The 27,838-nt window shown below is 40.7% G+C and overlaps 1 protein-coding gene across 1 annotated transcript in view; it reads left to right on the top strand.

Annotated features, from left to right (window-relative positions):
- LOC139763546 (arf-GAP with SH3 domain, ANK repeat and PH domain-containing protein 1-like) overlaps positions 1 to 27,838 on the top strand; it is a 272,263-nt gene that overhangs the window by 208,928 nt on the left and 35,497 nt on the right. The gene's annotated exons all lie outside the window — the stretch shown is intronic.

The raw sequence follows: 27,838 nt of genomic DNA, 5'->3' as shown, positions 1-27,838 counted from the left end.
CACTGACAGCACGTCAACCCCAGTATACCACATCGATCCAATTCACTCTATTCCTTGCCCGCTTTTCACCCTCCTGCATATTCAGGCCCCGATCACTCAAAATCTTTTTCACTCCATCTTTCCACCTCCAATTTGGTCTCCCACTTCTCCTCGTTCCCTCCACCTTCGACACATATGTCCTCTTGGTCAATCTTTCCTCACTCATTCTCTCCATGTGCCCAAACCATTTCAAAACACCCTCTTTTGCTCTCTCAACCACGCTCTTTTTATTTCCACACATCTCTCTTACCCTTACAGTTTCTCACATGAATCAGCCACCAGCGCTGTATCATCAGCGAACAACAACTGACTCACTTCCCAAGCTCTCTCATCCACAACAGACTTCATACTTGCCCCTCTTTCCAAAACTCTTGCATTCACCTCCCTAACAACCCCATCCATAAACAAATATATTTTTTTTCTTTTTTTTGCTTTGTCGCTGTCTCCCGCATTTGCGAGGTAGCGCAAGGAAACAGATGAAAGAAATGGCACAACCCACCCCCATACACAATGTACACACATACACGTCCTTACACGCAAATATACATACCTATACATCTCAATGTACACATATATATACACACACAGACACATACATATATACCCATGCACACAATTCACACTGCCTGCCCCTATTCATTCCCATCGCCACCTCTCCACACATGGAATACCATCCCCCTCCCCCCTCATGTGTGCGAGGTAGCACTAGGAAACGACAACAAAGGCCCCATTCGTTCACACTCAGTCTCCAGCTATCACGCAATAATGCCCGAAACCACAGCTCCCTTTCCACATCCAGGTCCCACACAACTTTCCATAGTTTACCCCAGACGCTTCACATGCCCTGATTCAATCCACTGACAGCACGTCAACCCCGGTATACCACATCGATCCAATTCACTCTATTCCTTGCCCGCCTTTCACCCTCCTGCATGTTCAGGCCCCAATCACTCAAAATCTTTTTCACTCCATCTTTCCACCTCCACTTTGGTCTCCCACTTCTCCTCGTTCCCTCCACCTCCGACACATATGTCCTCTTGGTCAATCTTTCCTCACTCATTCTCTCCATGTGCCCAAACCATTTCAAAACACCCTCTTCTGCTCTCTCAACCACGCTCTTTTTATTTCCACACATCTCTCTTACCCTTACATTACTTACTCGATCAAACCACCTCACACCACCCATTGTCCTCAAACATCTCATTTCCTTCACATCCACCCTCCTGCGCACAACTGTATCCATAGCCCACGCCTCGCAACCATACAACATTGTTGGAACCACTATTCCTTCAAACATACCCATTTTTGCTTTCCGAAATAATGTTCTCGACTTCCACACATTCTTCAAGGCTCCCAGGATTTTCGCCCCCTCCCCCATCCTATGATTCACTTCCGCTTCCATGGTTCCATCCACTGCCAGATCCACTCCCAGATATCTAAAAATCTTTACTTCCTCCAGTTTTTCTCCATTCAAACTTACCTCCCAATTGACTTGACCCTCAACCCTACTGTACCTAATAACCTTGCTCTTATTCACATTTACTCTTAACTTTTTTCTTTCACACACTTTACCAAACTCAGTCACCAGCTTCTGCAGTTTCTCACATGAATCAGCCACCAGCACTGTATCATCAGCGAACAACAACTGAGTCACTTCCCAAGCTCTCTCATCCACAACAGACTTCATACTTTCCCCTCTTTCCAAAAGTCTTGCATTCACCTTCCTAACAACCCCATCCATAAACAAATTAAACAACCATGGAGACATCACACACCCCTGCCGCAAACCTATATATATATATATATATATATATATATATATATTTTTTTTTTTTTTTTTTTTTTTTTTTTTTGCTTTGTCGCTGTCTCCCGCGTTTGCGAGGTAGTGCAAGGAAACAGACGAAAGAAATGGCCCAACCCACCCCCATACACATGCCTTGATTCCATCCACTGACAGCACGTCAACCCCGGTATACCACATCGATCCAATTCACTCTATTCTTTGCCCTCCTTTCACCCTCCTGCATGTTCAGGCCCCGATCACACAAAATCTTTTTCACTCCATCTTTCCACCTCCAATTTGGTCTCCCTCTTCTCCTCGTTCCCTCCACCTCCGACACATATATCCTCTTTGTCAATCTTTCCTCACTCATTCTCTCCATGTGACCAAACCATTTCAAAACACCCTCTTCTGCTCTCTCAACCACGCTCTTTTTATTTCCACACATCTCTCTTACCCTTACGTTACTTACTCGATCAAACCACCTCACACCACACATTGTCCTCAAACATCTCATTTCCAGCACATCCATCCTCCTGCACACAACTCTATCCATAGTCCACGCCTCGCAACCATACAACATTGTTGGAACCACTATTCCTTCAAACATACCCATTTTTGCTTTCCGAGATAATGTTCTCGACTTCCACACATTCTTCAAGGCTCCCAGAATTTTCGCCCCCTCCCCCACCCTATGATCCACTTCCGCTTCCATGGTTCCATCTACTGCCAGATCCACTCCCAGATATCTAAAACACTTCACTTCCTCCAGTTTTTCTCCATTCAAACTCACCTCCCAATTGACTTGACCCTCAACCCTACTGTACCTAATTACCTTGCTCTTATTCACATTTACTCTTAACTTTCTTCTTTCACACACTTTACCAAACTCAGTCACCAGCTTCTGCAGTTTCTCACATGAATCAGCCACCAGCGCTGTATCATCAGCGAACAACAACTGACTCACTTCCCAAGCTCTCTCATCCCCAACAGACTTCATACTTGTACCTCTTTCCAAAACTCTCGCATTCACCTCCCTAACCACCCCATCCATAAACAAATTAAACAACCATGGAGACATCACACACCCCTGCCGCAAACCTACATTCACTGAGAACCAATCACTTTCCTCTTCCTACACGTACACATGCCTTACATCCTCGATAAAAACTTTTCACTGCTTCTAACAACTTGCCTCCCACACCATATATTCTTAATACCTTCCACAGAGCATCTCTATCAACTCTATCATATGCCTTCTCCAGATCCATAAATGCTACATACAAATCCATTTGCTTTTCTAAGTATTTCTCACATACATTCTTCAAAGCAAACACCTGATCCACACATCCTCTACCACTTCTGAAACCACACTGCTCTTCCCCAATCTGATGCTCTGTACATGCCTTCACCCTCTCAATCAATATCCTCCCGTATAATTTACCAGGAATACTCAACAAACTTATACCTCTGTAATTTGAGCACTCATTCTTATCCCCTTTGCCTTTGTACAATGGCACTATGCACGCATTCCGCCAATCCTCAGGCACCTCACCATGAGTCATACATACATTAAATAACCTTACCAACCAGTCAACAATACAGTCACCCCCTTTTTTTTAATAAATTCCACTGCAATACCATCCAAACCTGCTGCCTTGCCGGCTTTCATCTTCCGCAAAACTTTTCCTACCTCTTCTCTGTTTACCAAATCATTTTCCCTAACCCTCTCACTTTGCACACCACCTCGACCAAAACACCCTATATCTGCCACTCTATCATCAAACACATTCAACAAACCTTCAAAATACTCACTCCATCTCCTTCTCACATCACCACTACTTGTTATCACCTCCCCATTTGCGCCCTTCACTGAATGTCCCATTTGCTCCCTTGTCTTACGCACTTTATTCACCTCCCTCCAGAACATCTTTTTATTCTCCCTAAAATTTAATGATACTCTCTCACCCCAACTCTCATTTGTGTGTGTGTGTGTAGGTGTGTATATGTATGTATATATGTGTGTATATATATATTTTTTTTTTTATATACCTCGTCGCTGTCTCCCGCGTTTGCGAGGTAGCGCAAGGAAACAGACGAAAGAAATGGCCCAACCCCCCCCATACACATGTACATACACACGTCCACACACGCAAATATACATACCTACACAGCTTTCCATGGTTTACCTCGGACGCTTCACATGCCTTGATACAATCCACTGACAGCACGTCAACCCCTGTATACCACATCGCTCCAATTCACTCTATTCCTTGCCCTCCTTTCACCCTCCTGCATGTTCAGGCCCCGATCACACAAAATCCTTTTCACTCCATCTTTCCACCTCCAATTTGGTCTCCCTCTTCTCCTCGTTCCCTCCACCTCCGACACATATATCCTCTTGGTCAATCTTTCCTCACTCATTCTCTCCATGTGCCCAAACCATTTCAAAACACCCTCTTCTGCTCTCTCAACCACGCTCTTTTTATTTCCACACATCTCTCTTACCCTTACGTTACTTACTCGATCAAACCACCTCACACCACACATTGTCCTCAAACATCTCATTTCCAGCACATCCATCCTCCTGCGCACAACTCTATCCATAGCCCACGCCTCGCAACCATACAACATTGTTGGAACCACTATTCCTTCAAACATACCCATTTTTGCTTTCCGGGATAATGTTCTCGACTTCCACACATTTTTCAAGGCTCCCAAAATTTTCGCCCCCTCCCCCACCCTATGATCCACTTCCGCTTCCATGGTTCCATCTGCTGACAGATCCACTCCCAGATATCTAAAACACTTCACTTCCTCCAGTTTTTCTCCATTCAAACTCACCTCCCAATTGACTTGACCCTCATCCCTACTGTACCTAATAACCTTGCTCTTATTCACATTTACTCTTAACTTTCTTCTTCCACACACTTTACCAAACTCCGTCACCAGCTTCTGCAGTTTCTCACATGAATCCGCCACCAGCGCTGTATCATCAGCGAACAACAACTGACTCACTTCCCAAGCTCTCTCGTCCCCAACAGACTTCATACAGAGAGCATTATTGGATTACGTGTTAATTGACAGGCGTGCGAGAGAGACTTTTGGATGTCAATGTGCTGAGAGGTGCAACTGGAGGGATGTCTCATCATTATCTTGTGGAGGCTAAGGTGAAGATTAGTATGGGTTTTCAGAAAAGAAGAGTGAATGTTGGGGTGAAGAAGGTGGTGAGAGTAAGTGAGCTTGGGAAGGAGACCTGTGTGAGGAAGTATCAGGAGAGACTGTGTACAGAATGGAAAAAGGTGAGAACAATGGAAGTAAGGGGAGTGGGGGAGGAATGGGATGTATTTAGGGAATCAGTGATGGATTGCGCAAAAGATGCTTGTGTATATATATATTTTGGGAGCCTTGAAAAATGTGTGGAAGTCGAGAACATTATCTCGGAAAGCAAAAATGGGTATGTTTGAAGGAATAGTGGTTCCAACAATGTTGTATGGTTGCGAGGCGTGGGCTATGGATAGAGTTGTGCGCAGGAGGATGGATGTGCTGGAAATGAGATGTTTGAGGACAATGTGTGGTGTGAGGTGGTTTGATCGAGTAAGTAACGTAAGGGTAAGAGAGATGTGTGGAAATAAAAAGAGCGTGGTTGAGAGAGCAGAAGAGGGTGTTTTGAAATGGTTTGGGCACATGGAGAGAATGAGTGAGGAAAGATTGACCAAGAGGATATATGTGTCGGAGGTGGAGGGAACGAGGAGAACAGGGAGACCAAATTGGAGGTGGAAAGATGGAGTGAAAAGGATTTTGTGTGATCGGGGCCTGAACATGCAGGAGGGTGAAAGGAGGGCAAGGAATAGAGTGAATTGGAGCGATGTGGTATACAGGGGTTGACGTGCTGTCAGTGGATTGAATCAAGGCATGAGAAGCGTCCGGGGTAAACCATGGAAAGCTGTGTAGGTATGTATATTTACGTGTGTGGACGTGTGTATGTACATGTGTATGGGGGGGTTGGGCCATTTCTTTCGTCTGTTTCCTTGCGCTACCTCGCAACCGCGGGAGACAGCGACGAGGTAAAAAAAAAAAAAAGAAAAAATATATATATATATATATTTTTTTTTTTTTTTCATACTATTCGTCATTTCCCGCGATAGCGAGGTAGCGTTAAGAACAGAGGACTGGGCCTTTGAGGAAATACCCTCACCTGGGCCCCCTTCTCTGTTCCTTCTTTTGGAGAAAAAAAAAAAAAAAAAAAAAAAAACCGAGAGGGGAGGATTTCCAGCCCCCCGCTCCCTTCCTTTTTAGTCGCCTTCTACGACACGCAGGGAATACGTGGGAAGTATTCTTTCTCCCCTATCCCCAGGGATAATATATATATATATATATATATATATATATATATATATATATATATATATATATATATATATTTTTTTTTTTTTTTTTTTTTTTTTTTTTTTGCCGCTGTCTCCTGCGTTTGCGAGGTAGCGCAAGGGAACAGACGAAAGAAATGGCCCAACCCACCCAGATACACATGTATATACATACGTCCACACACGCAAATATACATACCTACACAGCTTTCCATGGTTTACCCCAGACGCTTCACATGCCCTGATTCAATCCACTGACAGCACGTCAACCCCGGTATACCACATCGATCCAATTCACTCTATTCTTTGCCCTTCTTTCACCCTCCTGCATGTTCAGGCCCCGATCACACAAAATCTTTTTCACTCCATCTTTCCACCTCCAATTTGGTCTCCCACTTCTCCTCATTCCCTCCACCTCCGACACATATATCCTCTTGGTCAATCTTTCCTCACTCATTCCCTCCATGTGCCCAAACTATTTCAAAATACCATCTTCTGCTCTCTCAACCACGCTCTTTTTATTTCCACACATCTCTCTTACCCTTACATTACTTACTCGATCAAACCACCTCACACCACACATTGTCCTCAAACATCTCATTTCCAGCACATCCATCCTCCTGCGCACAACTCTATCCATAGCCCACGCCTCGCAACCATACAACATTGTTGGAACCACTATTCCTTCAAACATACCCATTTTTGCTTTCTGAGATAATGTTCTTGACTTCCACACATTCTTCAAGGCACCCAGGATTTTCGCCCCCTCCCCCACCCTATGATCCACTTCCGCTTCCATGGTTCCATCCGCTGCCAGATCCACTCCCACATATCTAAAACACTTTACTTCCTCCAGTTTTTCTCCCTTCAAACTCACCTCCCAATTGACTTGACCCTCAACCCTACTGTACCTAATAACCTTGCTCTTATTCACATTTACTCTTAACTTTTTTCTTTCACACACTTTACCAAACTCAGTCACCAGCTTCTGCAGTTTCTCACATGAATCAGCCGCCAGCGCTGTATCATCAGCGAACAACAACTGACTCACTTCCCAAGCTGTCTCATCCCCAACAGACTTCATACTTGCCCCTCTTTCCAAAACTCTTGCATTTACCTCCCTAACAACCCCATCCATAAACAAATTAAACAACTATGGAGACATCACACACCCCTGCCGCAAACCTACATTCACTGAGAACCAATCACTTTCCTCTCTTCCTACACGTACACATGCCTTACATCCTCAATAAAAACTTTTCACTGCTTCTAACAACTTGCCTCCCACACCATATATTCTTAATACCTTCCACAGAGCATCTCTATCAACTCTATCATATGCCTTCTCCAGATCCATAAATGCTACATACAAATCCATTTGCTTTTCTAAGTATTTCTCACATACATTCTTCAAAGCAAACACCTGATCCACACATCCTCTACCACTTCTGAAACCACACAGCTCCTCCTCAATCTGATGCTCTGTACATGCCTTCACCCTCTCAATCAATACCCTCCCATATAATTTACCAGGAATACTCAACAAACTTATACCTCTGTAATTTGAGCACTCACTCTTATCCCCTTTGCCTTTGTACAATGGCACTATGCACGCATTCCGCCAATCCTCAGGCACCTCACCATGAGTCATACATACATTAAATAACCTTACCAACCAGTCAATAATACAGTCACCCCCTTTTTTAATAAATTCCACTGCAATACCATCCAAACCTACTGCCTTGCTGGCTTTCATCTTCCGCAAAGCTTTTACTACCTTTTCTCTGTTTACCAAATCATTTTCCCTAACCCTCTCACTTTGCACACCACCTCAACCAAAACACCCTATATCTGCCACTCTATCATCAAACACATTCAACAAACCTTCAAAATACTCACTCCATCTCCTTCTCACATCACCACTACTTGTTATCACCTCCCCATTTGTGCCCTTCACTGCAGTTCCCATTTGCTCCCTTGTCTTACGCACTTTATTTACCTCCTTCCAGAACATCTTTTTATTCTCCCTGAAATTTAATGATACTCTCATACCCCAACTCTCATTTGCCCTCTTTTTCACCTCTTGCACCTTTCTCTTGACCTCCTGTCTCTTTCTTTTATACATCTCCCACTCAATTGCATTTTTTCCCTGCAAAAATCGTCCAAATGCCTCTCTCTTCTCTTTCACTAATAATCTTACTTCTTCATCCCATCACTCACTACCCTTTCTAATCAACCCACCTCCCACTCTTCTCATGCCACAAGCATCTTTTGCGCAATCCATCACTGATATATATATATATATATATATATATATATATATATATATATATATATATATATATATATATATATATATATATATATAGTGCCATTGTACAAAGGCAAAGGGGATAAGAGTGAGTGCTCAAATTACAGAGGTATAAGTTTGTTGAGTATTCCTGGTAAATTATATGGGAGGGTATTGATTGAGAGGGTGAAGGCATGTACAGAGCATCAGATTGGGGAAGAGCAGTGTGGTTTCAGAAGTGGTAGAGGATGTGTGGATCAGGTGTTTGCTTTGAAGAATGTATGTGAGAAATACTTAGAAAAGCAAATGGATTTGTATGTAGTATTTATGGATCTGGAGAAGGCATATGATAGAGTTGATAGAGATGCTCTGTGGAAGGTATTAAGAATATATGGTGTGGGAGGCAAGTTGTTAGAAGCAGTGAAAAGTTTTTATCGAGGATGTAAGGCATGTGTACGTGTAGGAAGAGAGGAAAGTGATTGGTTCTCAGTGAATGTAGGTTTGCGGCAGGGGTGTGTGATGTCTCCATGGTTGTTTAATTTGTTTATGGATGGGGTTGTTAGGGAGGTAAATGCAAGAGTTGTGGAAAGAGGGGCAAGTATGAAGTCTGTTGGGGATGAGAGAGCTTGGGAAGTGAGTCAGTTGTTGTTCGCTGATGATACAGCGCTGGTGGCGGATTCATGTGAGAAACTGCAGAAGCTGGTGACGGAGTTTGGTAAAGTGTGTGGAAGAAGAAAGTTAAGAGTAAATGTCAATAAGAGCAAGGTTATTAGGTACAGTAGGGTTGAGGGTCAAGTCAATTGGGAGGTGAGTTTGAATGGTGAGAGGCTGGAGGAAGTGAAGTGTTTTAGATATCTGGGAGTGGATTTGTCAGCGGATGGAACCATGGAAGCGGAAGTGGATCATAGGGTGGGGGAGGGGGCGAAAATTTTGGGAGCCTTGAAAAATGTGTGGAAGTCGAGAACATTATCCCGGAAAGCAAAAATGGGTATGTTTGAAGGAATAGTGGTTCCAACAATGTTGTATGGTTGCGAGGCGTGGGCTATGGATAGAGTTGTGCGTAGGAGGATGGATGTGCTGGAAATGAGATGTTTGAGGACAATGTGTGGTGTGAGGTGGTTTGATCGAGTAAGTAACGTAAGGGTAAGAGAGATGTGTGGAAATAAAAAGAGCGTGGTTGAGAGAGCAGAAGAGGGTGTTTTGAAATGGTTTGGGCACATGGAGAGAATGAGTGAGGAAAGATTGACCAAGAGGATATATGTGTCGGAGGTGGAGGGAACGAGGAGAAGAGGGAGACCAAATTGGAGGTGGAAAGATGGAGTGAAAAGGATTTTGTGTGATCGGGGCCTGAACATGCAGGAGGGTGAAAGGAGGGCAAGGAATAGAGTGAATTGGAGCGATGTGGTATACAGGGGTTGACGTGCTGTCAGTGGATTGAATCAAGGCATGTGAAGCGTCTGGGGTAAACCATGGAAAGCTGTGTAGGTATGTATATTTGCGTGTGTGGACGTGTGTATGTACATGTGTATGGGGGGGGTTGGGCCATTTCTTTCGTCTGTTTCCTTGCGCTACCTCGCAAACGCGGGAGACAGCGACAAAGTATAAAAAAAAAAAAAAGAAAAAAAAAAAATATATATATATATATATATATATATATATATATATATATATATATATATTATCCCTGGGGATAGGGGTGGAAGAATACTTCCCACGCATTCCTCACGTGTCGTAGAAGGCGACTAGAGCGGGGGGCCAGAAATCCTCCCCTCCTTGTATTTTAACTTTCTAAAAATTGGGAAACAGAAGGAGTCACGCGGGGAGTGCTCATCCTCCTCGTAGACTCAGATTAGGGTGTCTAAATGTGTGTGGATGTAACCAAGATGTGAAAAAAGGAGAGATAGGTAGTATGTTTGAGGAAAGGAACCTGGATGTTTTGGCTCTGAGTGAAACGAAGCTCAAGGGTAAAGTGGAAGAGTGGTTTGGGAATGTCTTGGGAGTAAAGTCAGGGTTTAGTGAGAGGACAAGAGCAAGGGAAGGAGTAGCAGTACTCCTGAAACAGGAGTTGTGGGAGTATGTGATAGAATGTAAGAAAGTAAATTCTCGATTAATATGGGTAAAACTGAAAGTTGACGGAGAGAGGTGGGTGATTATTGGTGCATATGCACCTGGGCATGAGAAGAAAGATCATGAGAGGCAAGTGTTTTGGGAGCAGCTGAATGAGTGTGTTACTGGTTTTGATGCATGTGACCGGGTTATAGTGATGGGTGATTTGAATTCAAAGGTGAGTAATGTGGCAGTTGAGGGAATAATTGGTATACATGGGGTGTTCAGTGTTGTAAATGGAAATGGTGAATAGCTTGTAGATTTATGTGCTGAAAAAGGACTGGTGATTGGGAATACCTGGTTTAAAAAGCGAGATATACATAAGTATACGTATGTAAGTAGGAGAGATGGCCAGAGAGCATTATTGGATTACGTGTTAATTGACAGGCACGCGAAAGAGAGACTTTCGGATGTTAATGTGCTGAGAGGTGCAACTGAAGGGATATCTGATCATTATCTTGTGGAGGCTAAGGTGAAGATTTGTATGGGTTTTCAGAAAAGAAGAGTGAATGTTGGGGTGAAGAGGGTGGTGACAGTGAGTGAGCTTGGGAAGGAGACTTGTGTGAGGAAGTACCAGTCGAGACTGAGTACAGAATGGAAAAAGGTGAGAACAATGGAAGTAAGGGGACTGGGGGAGAAATGGGATGTATTGAGGGAATCAGTGATGGATTGCGCAAAAGATGCTTGTGGCATGAGAAACGTGGGAGGTGGGTTGATTAGAAAGGGCAATGAGTGGTGGGATGAAGAAGTAAGATTATTAGTGAAAGAGAAGAGAGAGGCATTTGGACCGTTTTTGCAGGGAAAAAATGCAATCGAGTGGGAGATGTATTAAAGAAAGAGACAGGAGTTCAAGAGAAAGGTGCAAGAGGTGAAAAAGAGGGCAAATGAGAGTTGGGGTGAGAGAGTATCATTAAATTTCAGGGAGAATAAAAAGATGTTCTGGAAGGAGGTAAATAAAGTGTGTAAGACAAGGGAGCAAATGGGAACTTCAGTGAAGGGCGCTAATGGGGAGGTGATAACAAGTAGTGGTGATGTGAGAAGGAGATTGGAGTGAGTATTTTGAAGGTTTGCTGAATGTGTTTGATGATAGAGTGGCAGATATAGGGTGTTTTGGTCGAGATGGTGTGCAAAGTGAGAGGGTTAGGGAAAATGATTTGGTAAACAGAGAAGAGGTAGTAAAAGCTTTGCGGAAGATGAAAGCCGGCAAGGCAGCAGGTTTGGATGGTATTGCAGTGGAATTTATTAAAAAAGGGGGTGACTGTATTATTGACTGGTTGGTAAGGTTATTTAATGTATGTATGACTCATGGTGAGGTGCCTGTTAATTGGCGGAATGCGTGCATAGTGCCATTGTACAAAGGCAGAGGGGATAAGAGTGAGTGCTCAAATTACAGTGGTATAAGTTTGTTGAGTATTCCTGGTAAATTATATGGGAGGATATTGATTGAGAGGGTGAAGGCATGTACAGAGCATCAGATTGGGGAAGAGCAGTGTGGTTTCAGAAGTGGTAGAGGATGTGTGGATCAGGTGTTTGCTTTGAAGAATGTATGTGAGAAATACTTAGAAAAGCAAATGGATTTGTATGTAGCATTTATGGATCTGGAGAAGGCATATGATAGAGTTGATAGAGATGCTCTGTGGAAGGTATTAAGAATATATGGTGTGGGAGGCAAGTTGTTAGAAGCAGTGAAAAGTTTTTATTGAGGATGTAAGGCATGTGTACGTGTAGGAAGAGAGGAAAGTGATTGGTTCTCAGTGAATGTAGGTTTGCGGCAGGGGTGTGTGATGTGTCCATAGTTGTTTGATTTGTTTATGGATGGGGTTGTTAGGGAGGTAAATGCAAGAGTTTTGGAAAGAGGGGCAAGTATGAAGTCTGTTGGGGATGAGAGAGCTTGGGAAGTGAGTCAGTTGTTGTTCGCTGATGATACAGCGCTGGTGGCTGATTCATGTGAGAAACTGCAGAAGCTGGTGACTGAGTTTGGTAAAGTGTGTGAAAGAAGAAAGTTAAGAGTAAATGCGAATAAGAGCAAGGTTATTAGGTACAGTAGGGTTGAGGGTCAAGTCAATTGGGAGGTAAGTTTGAATGGAGAAAAACTGGAGGAAGTAAAGTGTTTTAGATATGTGGGAGTGGATCTGGCAGCGGATGGAACCATGGAAGCGGAAGTGGATTATAGAGTGGGGGAGGGGGCGAAAATCTTGGGTGCCTTGAAGAATGTGTGGAAGTCGAGAACATCATCTCGCAAAGCAAAAATGGGTATGTTTGAAGGAATAGTGGTTCCAACAATGTTGTATGGTTGTGAGGCATAGGCTATGGATAGAGTTGCGTGCAGGAGGGTGATGTGCTGGAAATGAGATGTGTGCGGACAGTGTGTGGTGTGTGGTGGTTTGATCGAGTAAGTAATGTAAGGGTAAGAGAGATGTGTGGAAATAAAAAGAGCGTGGTTGAGAGAGCAGAAGAGTGTGTTTTGAAATGGTTTGGGCACATGAAGAGAATGAGTGAGGAAAGATTAACCAAGAGGTTATATGTGTCGGAGGTGGAGGGAACGAGGAGAAGTGGGAGACCAAATTGGAGGTGGAAAGATGGAGTGAAAAAGATTTTGAATGATCGGGGCCTGAACATGCAGGAGGGTGAAAGGTGGACAAGGAATAGAGTGAATTGGATCGATGTGGTATACCGGGGTTGACGTGCTGTCAGTGGATTGAATCAGGGCATGTGAAGCGTCTGGGGTAAACCATGGAAAGCTGTGTAGGTATGTATATTTGGGTGTGTGGACGTATGTATATACATGTGTGTCTAGGGATAGGGGAGAAAGAATACTTCCCATGCATTCTTCACGTGTCGTAGAAGGCGATAGAGGGGACAGGATCGGGGGGCCAGAAATCCTCCCCTACTTGTATTTTAGCTTTCAAAAATGGGAAACAGAAGAAGCAGTCACGCGGGGAGTGCTCATGCTCCTCGAAGGCTCAGATTGGGGTGTCTAAATGTGTGTGGATGTAACCAAGATATGAAAAAAGGAGAGATAGGTAGTATGTTTGAGGAAAGGAACCTGGATGTTTTGGCTCTGAGTGAAACGAAGCTCAAGGGTAAAGGGGAAGAGTGGCTTGGGAATGTCTTGGGAGTAAAGTCAGGGGTTAGTGAGAGGACAAGAGCAAGGGAAGGAGTAGCACTACTCCTGAAACAGTTGTGGGAGTATGTGATAGAATGTAAGAAAGTAAATTCTAGATTAATATGGGTAAATCTGAAAGTTGATGGAGAGAGATGGGTGATTATTGGTGCATATGCACCTGGGCATGAGAAGAAAGATCATGAGAGGCAAGTGTTTTGGGAGCAGCTGAATGAGTTTGTTACTGGTTTTGATGCGCAAGACCAGGTTATAGTGATGGGTGATTTGAATGCAAAGGTGAGTAATGTGGCAGTTGAGGGAATAATTGGTATACACGGGGTGTTCAGTGACGTAAATGGAATTGGTGAAGAGCTTGTAGATTTATGTGCTGAAAAAGGACTAGTGATTGGGAATACCTGGTTTAAAAAGCGAGATATACATAAGTATACGTATGTAAGTAGGAGAGATGGCCAGAGAGCATTATTGGATTATGTGTTAATTGACAGGCACGTGAAAGAGAGACTTTTGGATGTTAATGTGCTGAGAGGTGCAACTGGAGGGATGTCTGACCAATATCTTGTGGAGGTGAAGGTGAAGATTTGTTTGGGTTTTCAGAAAAGAAGAGAGAATGTTGGGGTGAAGAGGGTGGTGAGAGTAAGTGAGCTTGGGAAGGAGACTTGTGTGAGGATGTACCAGGGGAGACTGAGTACAGAATGGAAAAAGGTGAGAACAAAGGAGGTAAGGGGAGGTGGGGGAGGAATGGGATGTATTTAGGGAAGCAGTGATGGCTTGCACAAAAGATGCTTGTGACATGAGAAGCGTGGGAGGTGGTTGATTAGAAAGGGCAATGAGTGGTGGGATGAAGAAGTAAGATTATTAGTGAAAGAGAAGAGAGAGGCATTTGGACGGTTTTTGCAGGGAAAAAATGCAAATGACTGGGAGATGCATAAAAGAAAGAGGCAGGAGGTCAAGAGAAAGGTGCAAGAGGTTAAAAAGAGGGCAAATGAGACTTTGGATGAGAGAGTATCATTAAATTTTAGGGAGAATAAAAAGATGTTTTGGAAGGAGGTAAATAAAGTGCGTAAGACAAGGGAGCAAATAGGAACTTCAGTGAAGGGGTCTAATGGGGAGGTGATAACAAGTAGTGGTGATGTGAGAAGGAGATTGGAGTGAGTATTTTGAAGGTTTGCTGAATGTGTTTGATGATAGAGTGGCAGACATAGGGTGTTTTGGTCAAGGTGGTGTGCAAAGTGAGAGGGTTAGGGAAAATGATTTGGTAAACAGAGAAGAGGTAGTAAAAGCTTTGCGGAAGATGAAAGCGGGCAAGGCAGCAGGTTTAGACGGTATTGCAGTGGAATTTATTAAAAAAGGGGGTTACTGTATTGTTGACTGGTTGGTAAGGCTATTTAATGTATGTATGATTCATGGTGAGGTGCCTGAGCATTGGTGGAATGCTTGCATAGTGCTATTGTACAGAGGTATAAGTTTGTTGAGTATTCCTGGTAAATTATATGGGAGGGTATTGATTGAGAGGGTGAAGGCATGTACAGAGCATCAGACTGGGGAAGAGCAGTGTGGTTTCAGAAGTGGTAGAGGATGTGTGGATCAGGTGTTTGCTTTGAAGAATGTATGTGAGAAATACTTAGAAAAGCAAATGGATTTGTATGCAGCATTTATGGATCTGGAAAAGGCATATGATAGAGTTGATAGAGATGCTCTGTGGAAGGTACTAAGAATATACGGTGTGGGAGGCAAGTTGTTAGAAGCAGTGGAGAGTTTTTATCGAGGATGTAAGGCATGTGTACGTGTAGGAAGAGAGGAAAGTGATTGGTTCTCAGTGAATGTAGGTTTGCGGCAGGGGTGTGTGATGTCTCCATGGTTAATTTGTTTATGGATGGGGTTGTTAGGGAGGTGAATGGAAGAGTTTTGGAAAGAGGGGCAAGTATGCAGTCTGTTGTGGATGAGAGAGCTTGGGAAGTGAGTCATTTGTTGTTCACTGATGATACAGTGCTGGTGGCTGATTCATGTGAGAAACTGCAGAAGCTGGAGACTGAGTTTGGTAAAGTGTGTGAAAGAAGAAAGTTAAGAGTAAATGTGAATAAGAGCAAGGTTATTAGGTACAGTAGGGTTGAGGGTCAAGTCAATTGGGAGGTAAGTTTGAATGGAGAAAAACTGGAAAGTAAAGTGTTTTAGATATCTGGCAGCAGATCTGGCAGCGGATGGAACCATGGAAGCGGAAGTGAATCATAGGATGGGGGAGGGGGTGAAAATCCTGGGAGCCTTGAAGAATGTGTGGAAATCGAGAACATTATCTCAGAAAGCGAAAACGGTTGTGTTTGAAGGAATAGTGGTTCCAACAATGTTGTATGGTTGCGAGGCGTGGGCTATGGATAGAGTTGTGCACAGGAGGGTGGATGTGCTGGAAATGAGATGTTTGAGGACAATATGTGGTGTGAGGTGGTTTGATAGAGTAAGTAATGCAAGGGTAAGAGAGATGTGTGGAAATAAAAAGAGCGTGGTTGAGAGAGCAGAAGAGGGTGTTTTGAAATGGTTTGAGCACATGGAGAGAATGAGTGAGGAAAGATTGACCAAGAGGATATATGTGTCGGAGGTGGAGGGAACGAGGAGAAGTGGGAGACCAAATTGGAGGTGGAAAGATGGAGTGAAAAAGATTTTGAGTGATCGGGGCCTGAACATGCAGGAGGGTGAAAGGCGGGCGGGGAATAGAGTGGATTTGATCGATGTGGTATACCGGGGTCGACATGCTGTCAGTGGATTGAATCAGGGCATGTGAAGCGTCTGGGGTAAACCATGGAAAGTTTTGTGGGGCCTGGATGTGGAAAGAGAGCTGTGGTTCCGGGCATTATTGCATGACAGCTGGAGACTGTGTGGGAACGAATGGGGCCTTTGTTGTCTTTTCCTAGTTCTACCTCGCACACATGAGGGGGGAGGGGTATGTTATTCCATGTGTGGCTAGGTGGCGATGGTAATAAAGAAAGGCAGACAGTAAGAATTATGTACATGTGTATATATGTATATGTCTGTGCGTTTATATATATATATATATGTGTACATTGATATGTATAGGTTTGTATATTTGCGTGTGTGGACGTGTATGTATATACATGTGTATGGGGGAGGGTTGGGCCATATCTTTCGTCTGTTTCCTTGCGCTACCTCGCAAACATGGGAGACAGCAACAAAGCAAAATGAATAAATAAAATAAATAGAGTTAGAGTTAATAACTGAGATGGCAATACTCCAGTCAATACAATGATCATAGTTTTTAACGTGATTAAACAAGGCATTTGATTCTTGTCCCGTTCTAATACTATATTTATGTTGCTTAAGTCTAACAGAAAGAAGTGGCTCCATCACATATAAATTGTCAAAATGGTTAGTTTCTTTGTTAAGCTAAACAATATCGATGTTAATTTTGATTTCAAACTGGTTAGCTTTGATGTTTCCTCACTTTTCACTAAAGTTCCAGTTGATGACCTTCTTGATGTCTTGGATGATATTCATTTACCTGTTTCAAAGTCTGTTTTCATTGAACTGATAAAATTGTATATAAAAGACTGTGTATTTCAACTCAGTGGAGATTATTATGCTCAAAAATTTGGTATGGCAATGGGTAACGCTCTTTTGCCTGTACTAAGTAATCTTTATATGGAATATTTTTAAACAAAATTACTAAAGGATATCTTACCTTTTAATGCAATTTGGTTTAGGTATGTAGATGAGGTTCTTTGTGTTTGGCCAACAAATGAAAATTTACAAATATTTCTCCCCTTACTCAACAATTTAGTACCTTCCATCAAATTTACTGTAGAAAATTGAAAAAATGGTATGTTACCGTTTTTAGATTGCATGATCCATAGGCAAGGAAACAAGTTTAAGTTTAGCATATACAGAAAACCTACCAGTGTATGCTCATATATCTGTTATTACTCATCTCAACATGACAGAGTTAAATTATCATCATTTCAATCTATGTTCCTTAGGGAATTACGTATTTGCAGTTCGGAGTTTATTGATGACTTTGAGATAATATATTCTATTGGATCTAAGTTGAAGTACCCTAGATCTTTCATTGATAAATCCCTTAAGTTAGCAATAAAATCATTTTATAGAGTTGAGCCCAAACCTCCCATTGACACCAAGAATCTTTTAGTTCTCCCTTTTAATAATAATTTCACTTTACTTCCCATGTTGCTTAAATCCTTTAATGTAAATGTTACCTTCAGCAACAATAATACTATAAAGAATATCTTAATCAGGAATTCACCAGAAAATTCTCTTGGATGCATCTATAAAGTGCCATGTGGAAATTGTGATAAATTTTATGTTGGTCAGACTGGTAAGGATCTTTCTCTTAGACTTAAGCAACATAAATGTAGTATAAGAATGGGACAAGAATCAAATGCCTTGTTTAATCATGTTAAAAACTATGATCATTGTATTCACTGGAGAAACGCTATCTCAATTATTAACTCTAACTCTATTACCGCGAGAAATATCATTGAATCTTGTATTATTAAATACACAAAGAATTATAATCTTAATATTGGTGATGGTCTATACAAATTAATAACTTTATTGTTGAAAAAATTGTAAGATAAGTTTATGAATGCCTGTTGTATATCTTGGACAATCGCATGTATACCAAATAGTGTACTAGCTTCATTTCTTCGATGCATATCAACTGACATATCGTGTTTCATTTTCCCCATGGACTTATAGGAAGTAAGGGGAGTGGGGGAGGAATGGCATATATTTAGGGAAAAAGTGATGGATTGCGCAAAAGATGCTTGTGGCATGAGAAGAGTGGGAGGTGGGTTGATTAGAAAGGGTAGTGAGTGGTGGGATGAAGAAGTAAGATTATTAGTGAAAGAGAAGAGAGAGGAATTTGGACGATTTTTGCAGGGAAAAAATGCAATTGAGTGGGAGATGTATAAAAGAAAGAGACAGGAGGTCAAGAGAAAGGTGCAAGAGGTGAAAAAGAGGGCAAATGAGAGTTGGGGTGAGAGAGTATCATTAAATTTTAGGGAGAATAAAAAGATGTTCTGGAAGGAGGTAAATAAAGTGCGTAAGACAAGGGAGCAAATGGGAACTTCAGTGAAGGGCGCAAATGGGGAGGTGATAACAAGTAGTGGTGATGTGAGAAGGAGATGGAGTGAGTATTTTGAAGGTTTGTTGAATGTGTTTGATGATAGAGTGGCAGATATAGGGTGTTTTGGTTGAGGTGGTGTGCAAAGTGAGAGGGTTAGGGAAAATGATTTGGTAAACAGAGAGGAGGTAGTAAAAGCTTTGCGGAAGATGAAAGCCAGCAAGGCAGCAGGTTTGGATGGTATTGCAGTGGAATTTACTAAAAAAAGGGGGTGACTGTATTGTTGACTGGTTGGTAAGGTTATTTAATGTATGTATGACTCATGGTGAGGTGCCTGAGCATTGGCGGAATGCTTGCATAGTGCCATTGTACAAAGGCAAAGGGGATAAGAGTGAGTGCTCAAATTACAGAGGTATAAGTTTGTTGAGTATTCCTGGTAAATTATATGGGAGGGTATTGATTGAGAGGGTGAAGGCATGTACAGAGCATCAGATTGGGGAAGAGCAGTGTGGTTTCAGAAGTGGTAGAGGATGTGTGGATCAGGTGTTTGCTTTGAAGAATGTATGTGAGAAATACTTAGAAAAGCAAATGGATTTGTATGTAGCATTTATGGATCTGGAGAAGGCATATGATAGAGTTGATAGAGATGCTCTGTGGAAGGTATTAAGAATATATGGTGTGGGAGGCAAGTTGTTAGAAGCAGTGAAAAGTTTTTATCGAGGATGTAAGGCATGTGTACGTGTAGGAAGAGAGGAAAGTGATTGGTTCTCAGTGAATATAGGTTTGCGGCAGGGGTGTGTGATGTCTCCATAGTTGTTTAATTTGTTTATGGATGGGGTTGTTAGGGAGGTAAATGCAAGAGTTTTGGAAAGAGGGGCAAGTATGAAGTCTGTTGGGGATGAGAGAGCTTGGGAAGTGAGTCAGTTGTTGTTCGCTGATGATACAGCGCTGGTGGCTGATTCATGTGAGAAACTGCAGAAGCTGGTGACTGAGTTTGGTAAAGTGTGTGGAAGAAGAAAGTTAAGAGTAAATGTGAATAAGAGCAAGGTTATTAGGTACAGTAGGGATGAGGGTCAAGTCAATTGGGAGGTGAGTTTGAATGGAGAAAAACTGGAGGAAGTGAAGTGTTTTAGATATCTGGGAGTGGATCTGGCAGCGGATGGAACCATGGAAGCGGAAGTGGATCATAGGGTGGGGGAGGGGGCGAAAATTTTGGGAGCCTTGAAGAATGTGTGGAAGTCGAGAACATTATCTCGGAAAGCAAAAATGGGTATGTTTGAAGGAATAGTGGTTCCAACAATGTTGTATGGTTGCGAGGCGTGGGCTATGGATAGAGTTGTGCGCAGGAGGATGGATGTGCTGGAAATGAGATGTTTGAGGACAATGTGTGGTGTGAGGTGGTTTGATCGAGTGAGTAACGTAAGGGTAAGAGAGATGTGTGGAAATAAAAAGAGAGTGGTTGAGAGAGCAGAAGAGGGTGTTTTGAAATGGTTTGGGCACATGGAGAGAATGAGTGAGGAAAGATTGACCAAGAGGATATATGTGTCGGAGGTGGAGGGAACGAGGAGAAGAGGAAGACCAAATTGGAGGTGGAAAGATGGAGTGAAAAAGATTTTGTGTGATCGGGGCCTGAACATGCAGGAGGGGGAAAGGAGGGCAAGGAATAGAGTGAATTGGAGCGATGTGGTATACAGGGGTTGACGTGCTGTCAGTGGATTGAATCAAGGCATGTGAAGCGTCTGGAGTAAACCATGGAAAGCTGTGTAGGTATGTATATTTGCATGTGTGGACGTGTGTATGTACATGTGTATGGGGGGGTTGGGCCATTTCTTTTGTCTGTTTCCTTGCGCTACCTCGCAAACGCGGGAGACAGCGACAAAGTATAAAAACAAAAAATATATATATATATATATATATATATATATATATATATATATATATATATATATATATATATATATATATATATGTTGATATGTATATGTGCATATATGGACGTTTATATGTGTATATAAGTGGATGGGCCATTCTCCGTCTGGTTCCTGGCGCTACCTTGATAGGGATAGGGAAGAAAAAATACTTCCCACGTATTCCCTGTGGTCGTAGAAAGTGACTAGTAGGGAAGGGAGCGGGGGGCTGGAAATCCTCCTCTCTCATTTTTAATTTTCCAAAAGAAGGAACAGAGAAGGGGGCCAAGTGAGGATATTCGCTTAAATCTCAGTTCTCTGTTCTTAATGCTACCTCGCTAACATGGGAAATGGCAAATAGTATGAAAAAAATGTACATATTCATACTTCTTTGCCTTCATCCTTTCTTGTTGCTACCCCCTGCTTCAGTGAGGTAGTGCCAGGAAAACAGACAAAAAGGCCGCATTGGTTCACACTCAGTCTCTAGCTGTCATGTTTAATGCACCAAAACTACAGCTCTCTATCCACATCTGGGCAGACACCACTTGAAATCTAAATGTCCACAATCTATTGCTAAGAAAAGTTTTAACCCTTAGTATGGATATACATACCTTGTTCATGGGATTTTCACAGTGCTCTTCCGTATGACACAAAACCCATTAGTTTGCTTATTTCATTTAACACCCCACATATGTGGTAGGTGGAAATCATTACAGTCTCTTAACAGCTGGAGTTTATATTATTAACTAGATATACTGTTCAGCCCCAGGACTTTTAGGACTCCTGCAATTTCAAGAATGTGCTCATATCAGAAGCAGGGAAATAATGGTCTCCTTTGGAGTGAGATGTTCCTCACTGAGACTGCAACCCTATTTTCCATTCATGATGATACAACTCACCACAGTTAACTTTTCACTCACAGTGTATGCATATATTCTTACTGAATGGCATCGAATGAGAGTAAATGAAGCTAGGGAAGTGGAAGGCTTGTAGAGAAGTACTGTTTTGATATGCGGATGAAATGTGTGGCAAGTAGAAGGTTGGATGTGGAGATATGAGAAATGTTCGTAAATGATTAAATGAGAATTTACAATCACTGGTGGGAGAGAATGGGGAGGAGCATGGTTGATATCTAGAGGGAAGGAGTATGAGTGATGAAAAGGAGTTCAAGAGGGAGTGGCAGAAGGTCAAAAGAAAGGGAGGAAAATAAAAGTGATGGTAAATGATAGATGCAATGAAAGATTATAGATGAACTTTATAAAGAACGACAAATAGAAGTGAGAATAAGGAGAGGAGATGAGGAACTGGTAACAGACAAAGAAAAGGTGCAAAAAAGTTGTGTGTCTTTTTAAGGACTCCTGAATGTGTTAAATAATGTGGAGACATGCATGGTTTGTTCAGGACAAGGTGGTATCTGGAGTGGTGATTGGCATGATGGAAAGAGAGGAGACAGTGAAAAACCATGCACAAGATGAGGTTTGATAAAGCAACAGATTGAATGGGATTGCACTGAGTTTTTCAAGAAAGGGAGATGAAAGTGATTTCGACAACATGTGGGAGATATTTAGGTTGTACTCACCCACCAATCCCTTGGAATTCCTTAATCTTATCAAAAATTAGTAGACTTTCAGTTTGCTCATCCAGGAATCTTTAAACATATATCATCAAGGATATCTTTGGTTGGATCAAGTAGTGTTATATACTTTCACATCTTTGTGCACTAAAGAGCCTCAACTTAAGGCAAATGAAGGAAACTGAGTGATGAGATTAGCAGGATGGATCTTTGGCATATGACAAAAAAGAAAAAATGTGGATCTGCTTGACCTTCCTCATTTGGCTCTGGATATGCCAGCTTCACAAGAGAATATTTTGGAATGATAGGCAAGTAACATAAAGAATAAGCTTATCTGTTTTGATCTCAAGTTTTTCTCCAAGTCCCTCCTCCTCCATGTGGCTATGCTGTCAGATACTCATATGTGAGAAATGTTTGCTATGATAGAATGAAAAACCATTTCTTTGCCTTAGACAGAGCTCTGTAAGCATCCATCTTCTTTCATTTCCCATCCTTCACCACTTGTTGAAAAGGTATTTCATCATCCAAAGCAGTAACAGGCCTGAGGTAGACAGCAGTGTTCAGTGTTCAACACCTCACCTCTGCACTATGTCATAGATCTGGACAGGTTACTGTATAGTCATTAAGCCTGTGAACAAGCAAATCACTTCTTACATACTTTTTGATGATTAAAGGGATGAGTTCTTATGGGTTCACCCAGTGCTTGCAAGTAAAGAATGTGTGTTAACCCCCCAAAAGCTGGTGCTCCCTCAGATGGTTAAAGGGTCTGCCTTATTGGAGAAGTCATTTTTTTCTTTCAAATCCAGCATCATGTTCAAATTAGGTTCCTGTAGTATCACAAAGCATGTCAGTTTTACTTCATGTGATTGTGATGGTAATTCAGATTTCAAGAAGGCCTTTTTTCCCCTTTTTTCTTTCTTTTTTTTTTTTTTTTTTTGCCTTTTTTGTATAGATTGTAGTTTTTAGAAGACTTTCACAGTCCTTCAGGCCTAGTTCAGTTTTGAAGCTAAACAGAGTCAGCATTGTGGTTATTTTGTTATGCTGTGCCATTTGTTGGTTGATCTTAATTGTTAGGATCATGGATAATCTTTCCATATCAGAGAATGCTATCCTGTATAAGTGAAAGATAGCCTGTTTGATTTTTTAATATGGTACCTTAGTATACAGTAAGTCTTTAATTGTCATTTTAGAAATATTTTTAAATTCATACTGATTTAACAAAAGATCTTGATAAACTTCATTTAATGCGAACTGTTCATAGAAAAAAATTAGATTAATGATATTTTGGAAAATTTTAATCAAAATGGTGTTCCTTATCTTTCATTTTTTCACTTCTCATTATTCTTTCTACAGCGCAAACAAGCACACTTTCACATATTTCTCTTCACAAATTTATCTCTTAGATATTCTCATTGCAGCATGGACATTTTATGACTGTAATTTCATGTATGTATGTGTAGCTCTCCTGGTAGTTTTGAATACTTTTTGTAATCACCATTTCATCTTGAACCTCACTTTTGAGCTAGGAATTTTTTATCTTAGAAATTCCCGTACATGCCATATATTTATATTATTGATATATTTTTTCCATATTTTTTAATTAATAACTCAAATATATATGCCACATTGTACATTCAGAGCAGTTGTGCAGAGAAACTTTGTACAAAATAATTAGGTTACTAACCAACATCATATCTTTTGTGTTAGAAGACACAAAAGTGATGTTTAAAACAGGAATTGAAAAATTATGCATGTTGATTTAACCATTGTATATGCAAAGTAATTAACAACTGCCTTCTTGATAAAACAAAAAAGGATGTAAAGAATGAAAATTGCCTAAGTAAATATACATATTGCAAAAATGTGGCCATTAGGAAGGAATGATACATAGGATAAAGACATGAGTGAAAGCAGTTAGAATTAGAAGAATAGGAAATATTCACATCTAAAGGGTACTTTGAAGATTGAGGATGCATAGCAGACTGGCAGGTAGGCTGCAGTGAGAATGTAGCCAAGGAAACCCTGCTCGTATGAAGCCTTTTTTGATAATCTTAGGAAGATGATTTTTTCCAGGTTTGACTTAAGGTCCACTAGAGTCTGGCTGGACCACTTAGTTTACTAGTTTTCAAAGAGATGTAAAAATTATGCCAGATGGGTTTGAATTTGCCAAACCTCACAGCTTCATGCAAAACCGACTAGAATTTGTGGTGGTGTTCACCAGCTTAAGCAGGATTGGTAGGAAGAAAGTTAAGTGAAAGAGATTTATCTAACCTGAGAACTCCAGACTCCAACCAGATCTTATTTGTATAAGGAACTGTTTATCCAGATCCTGCTCACATGCAGTAGAAAGTAGAATAGCATGTAGAGGTGCTATGTTCATTTTGACTGAAGTTGCTGAACTAGGCATTGACATATAATGAGCTAGTATGCTCTGACAATGCTGTGATATAAAGAATCCACCACAGAAAGGTAAAAGATCTATGAAGAAACACTGTAAGATTGCTACTTAACCTTATACTGAAAAATGTTCTTGCCCATACACCACGAAGAAGTTTTAGACCATAGCTTTAGAAAAGCAATGACTACAAATATTATCCTGATAATTGTGCTAAAGGCTTATTCAGCTTATTGTGAGTTTCACAAGAAGCTGACATGAAGGAATGATTTTCAAAGGCACGAGCATAAGAAAGTGGATATAAAAAACAAATACACCACTCGAAGTAAAGTTATCCTTGACTGTTCTTTTAATTTATGGAAAGATGTCAAGTGTGGTCGCTTTCAAAAGCTGACCTTAACTAGTTAGCTAGTTTTAAGTGTAAGCCATATTTCTGAATAGTATGTTTATGAATATAACTATGTGAAACATTTATTGTATAGAATAGCATTTTTAGGAGAGGATAATTTTCTGCTGCCACATGTTTGGTGAAGGGAAAAAATATGTTCCTGAATACAAGAAAGGAAAAAGGAAATTCTATTATATTAACAGACATTATTTTGGGGGATAAACAGACTGTCATAATGATTAGATAAGTTTAGGAGATTTTGATATATATGGAATTCTTAGAAAGTCTGAAATTAAGAGTGACCCATCAAGTGATTGGTTGTCTTAAAAATGAAATAAGAAAACCTCCAATTTAAGTAACAAAATTGTTTCATTTTATAATAAAGAGGCTTTAAGAGAATAAACTGGTATCTGGAATATCTGGGATCCTAAGGCATAGGAAGTTTAAATACTTTTTTGCAGCTTTCTGTAAGGTGTACACTTAATATTTGAAATATAGTGTACTAAGTGAGTTATTTAATTCCCTGTTTTTGAAAGATCTAGAAACTTTGGTTCCCCCCCCCATTTATGGGAAACAGGTGTTGTATACTTGTTGCAGTTTCTGTATTACTGAAGACTTTTTTTACTTCTTTCAGTGGGCATCTTTCCTGCTAAAGGATTTTTAAGGAAACTAATGCTTTTTAGAGATGAAGTGCAGCATACTTTTAGAATATTGGCATTTTTTGAACATGCACACATAGGATAGTGCACGCTTTCCTTACACATCAAACAAAAGTGTCAACTGTAGAATGGATATAAGATTTTATAATCAGTGTTACTTGAGTCTCTCACAAGGTTTTTATGCATGCTGCATGCTTAATCGTAGCATTCAGAACACTTTATTGTAATAGCTTTTTGTTTTAGTTTTGTTATTTGCACCCCATTTTTTATTCTTACAGCTACATATAACTGACCCATAATTTAGACTATGTTAGTTCTTCATATTGTACAATAGTTAATGTGAAATATTAAATTGGTTTTGATCTTAATTACATGAGTTCAAAGTACCACAAATCATAATTTTTAAGTTTGGGAGAAATACTGAAAAATTCTGATAATCTTCCAGAATGTGAATTTTCAAATTATAGTATTGACTGTAGTAATGCTGAAATTTTTTCTACAGATTTCATTTGCATGTAATTGTATATGACATTTTCTATAGATTGGTTAGCTTAGTAAACAGAATAGCAGAAGACAGTGAATGTGACACATAAGGTGATTGGATACAGGATTATCAGTAAGTTCCTGAACAATGAAATAAGTTAGGGATGCAGCAGATAAAGCCTGGGGTTTCTGGAGGCAAAGTCTCTCAGAAGCATCTGGGTTTTAGTACTTCTTAAGACTTAAAACAAGCCTCAATAGGGGTTTACACATACATTTTGAATTTGGTTTAATCCCTATTGTACATCGTTTTATGAAAAGAAGCAAGCAAAATTCTGTTCCCGTTTGTTAGTTGGCTCCTTTTGACAACCTTGCGATGTCAAGACAAAACATTTTCATAAGTAGCGTTAAATGATTGTAATTTTAATTGAGTGTGGTTTAATTCATCACCCTCTCAACTGGAGGAAAAGTTTTGTGTGAACTGACCAATTAGTTCATTCTGACTGATTAAACTTGAAAGACTTACACCATGCATTTCTGTTATGTAAAGCTAAAGCAGCTTGACCTTAATATAGAAAGCTCCATTATCCAGACAAATTACTCAGCATTTCTAGCATTTGCCAGGAGCAGCAGTGAGTAGTAGAGGCATGACTCCTCTAACAGTGCAGACATTGTTATCAAACAAAGCTTATACTCTACTGTGGACTGCTTGAAAGAATCTTGTAGTGATTATACAAGGTAAGCAGCATATTTATACACCACTGAGGACAGAACGACTCTTTACAGGTCAGGACAAGAAACCATATTCTGAGCTTGTCTAGTTGTGGTTTGTTGGTTATGCACAGCAGAACTAGAAATGGGTTTATACTATGCCTGAAGAAGGCTGCCAGAAGTGTTAAGTGTTGGGTTAGGATCCCAGTTATGGTGGTGCTGTTGTCTTTCATGTGGCTTATGATTTTCTGTCAGAAGGACCACCAGAGACATGAATAACTCAAATGGAAAGTTCTAGTTAAACAAGCGCTCCAGAAGACATCTAGACAGTCAAGAAATTATTTTTGGTGAACATCTGTGTCAGTTACTTGCAGTAAACTTCTTAAGAAAAAAAAGCCTGTAGATTGCCATATTAGACATTTCACAGTAGTAAATATAATGCAGCTTGTCATTTTTGCACACAAAACAACCCATGACTATTGACTTATAGGCCCATTATCTCACATGGAAGTTACTGATGTGTTTATTACCTGTGGAAGTTACTGATGTGTTTATTACCTGTTAATCTCTTTGTTCCATTAAGATATAGTGTCTTTTTTAACTAGGAGCAAGTAAGATTGTTTAAAGTTCATAGATATTCTTTCAGAATGTATAAATCTGAACAATTAACTGGACACTTACAGTATTTCTAGTGAAATGTTTGAGAATCATCCTTTTCCATACTGACCATACAGTGTTCAGTAATACAGTACACCATCACTTATCTTAGCTAGATCCATGGACAGGACTTATTGGTAGCAAGTTATTCTCATGCACTAAATTTGGTGATCCTCTTATGGATTATTTACATGTATTTTTGAGGGATACGATTAGATAATCAGTGGATGGCAGTTGTTAGAAGTAAAGTATGTATAGAAAATTCCATAAGAG

The sequence above is a fragment of the Panulirus ornatus genome, chromosome 47 (genome assembly GCF_036320965.1).
Source record: "Panulirus ornatus isolate Po-2019 chromosome 47, ASM3632096v1, whole genome shotgun sequence".
Lineage (NCBI taxonomy): Eukaryota > Metazoa > Arthropoda > Malacostraca > Decapoda > Palinuridae > Panulirus > Panulirus ornatus.
This window is presented reverse-complemented; position numbering and strand designations above follow the sequence as displayed.